Source organism: Etheostoma spectabile, chromosome 6 (assembly GCF_008692095.1).
Source record: "Etheostoma spectabile isolate EspeVRDwgs_2016 chromosome 6, UIUC_Espe_1.0, whole genome shotgun sequence".
NCBI classification, from domain to species: Eukaryota; Metazoa; Chordata; class Actinopteri; order Perciformes; family Percidae; genus Etheostoma; species Etheostoma spectabile.
The window spans coordinates 15,542,570-15,544,937 of record NC_045738.1 but is presented as its reverse complement, the minus strand read 5'-3'; positions in this window follow the sequence as shown (position 1 = coordinate 15,544,937).

Genomic DNA, 2,368 nt, shown 5'->3' with positions numbered 1-2,368 from the left:
ATAACGTGTGTTACAAAGTGACGCACGACCGTCCCGGAAGTAAAGGCTGGACTACAATAGAGCTACATAGGGCTTTTTCACTTTGTAAACCTATAACGTGAACAAAAAAGATAGATAAGACAATAAAGGAAAGGGGAAAAAGCCCAAAAGCATAATATGAGCATTTTAAAGGAATTAGTTTTGATCACAGACTGTGTTTTGTCATAGTATTAACTGGTATCACCGCATAAACATAATTATGACAGGAGTCAAAACAATTTAACCTACTTTCTACCATTTACCAATGTTCAGTGGCCGAATGTGTTTTTAGGTGTGAACTTTAAAGCTTTAGTGCGTAACTTTTTTATATTAATGAACATCCGTTATATTCAAGATATTGACAAATGAGTTGCTACAAAGCATATTAAGACGATCAGCTCCACACAACTCTCTCTGTATTTCTCAGTATGGCTGTGTTCAAAAGATTTTGCGTGAAGAAACTTCAGTGAAGATAATTACCTCTTCTGAAGAGTCCGTCACGGCCAATCCTCCGTGTCCTCCTCGGCTACTAGCACCTGAATGTAGGAGGGGTGGGGATGGTGCGCGCTCATGGAAAGCTGGTATCACGTGAACGTGCCGACAGCTCTGTTGTTGGCGGTTAGTGCGCTGAAGCACAGGAGGGAAGGGGAGGGGACAGGATGAGGAGGAGGGGGCAAGCTAGTCTCGTTTTTTTTTTAAAAAGTCAAGAAGTACCGTCACCCAACACTGCTTAGAGCACCTTTAATAAGGAGGAAAAAAGGGTTACACTTTAGGTATTAAGATATCTACATGAGAGGGACATGACACTGTCACAAACGTGCCATAAACATTTTAATGTTTCCAGCACCTGTGTCACCTGTTCCTTGTTTACGAGGTAAAACAAGGAACAGGTGACACAGGTGTCTTTGTCTAGTGTCGGATTATTGTATTGTTTAGGGTGTTTGTGTGTTGAGTCCACCCCCGTTGTTCCAGTTTTTTTGCTTATTTTGTATTCTGGAGGGATTTTGCCCGCTACGTTCACAACTCCTTTTGTTTGGTATGGATTTTATGTTATTAAATCCTCAAGCTCAACACTACCTGTCTGTCTCTGCATTTGGGTCCACATTCTCTGAACCTTACAACAGTGTAGATACCTTCAAGTAAAGTGTCACTGAAAAAAGGATATTTCAGTGGCAGAAGACTATTTTAAATATGCATTACAAGATGCCTTAATAATTTAGGAAACACTAGGTAAAATCACAAAACACACCATCCTCCAATCTTAGTACTCAGGGGGGAAATTCCACATTGAGATCTTTTTCATCATATCTAATATATATATATGCATACAGTTTATACGTATATATAAGTAAAATAAGGCTTATCCAAAATCCTCAGTGTCAACTTGGATCCTGCCTGAATACCAACTGCTCATACGCGTGCAGTACCTGCGTCACACAGTAATTGGGGCTCTAATTGCTTTTTTACTACCTCTGTGCCACTGCAGAGTGAAAGGATTTTTTAATTTCTTGTATTTTAAAACTGGTTGTGCTTTCATTCATGCATTACACTCATTTGTATTTTGCAGATATGTTTATGTAATCTATTCTACTTATTTCCTTTTGTTTTACTAGGATACTGAGCACCTTGTAAAAAAAATCAAATCAATCAGATCAAATTAGTAAAGTTAACAAAATCAACAAATAAAATGTATTTGTTTAAATTTATTATCAATGGTTTGTACAATACTTGCCATTCCTCTTCTGTGAAATTATTATTAACAAGACCAAATTTTACATGTACGCACACTTACTTAAAGCAAAACATGTACACATTTAATTAAATGAAAGCTCTTTTCACTGCCAGCAGATTGTGAACGTGCGCTCAAACACCAGATCAATAATTCTGCCTTGGTGTAACTCTGCAAAAAGTATGAAAAATGGTCGAGCCTTTGGCATCAGAGTAAAAAAAACAACAAAAAAACCCACTTTTGTATGGTTAAATTCTTTTTCTCTTTGCCTTGACTTGTTCCAGTCCTCTGAGGACGAGCACATGCGAACAAATAACGAGATGCCGGTTGTCAAGATTACAAGAAAAACACAACAGCAAACCTTTTGGAAAAACAGTCACGTCTCAGGGAGTCTTTCAGTCCTCAAATATATTACACTTTCAGACTGTATGTAAAGCAGCGCATGTCTCTTTTTCCATAAATATCTCCAGCCTTGTTTGTGCTCTTGAAGCTGTCTCTTACTTGTCACACTCTCTTTTTATGATTGGCCAGCATGTTGTAATTTCAGTCTTCTCTAAGAGGCTGGTTACATTTTCTCTTATTTTACCGCTTATGTCATCAGCCGTGCAATCTGTTGTCTTA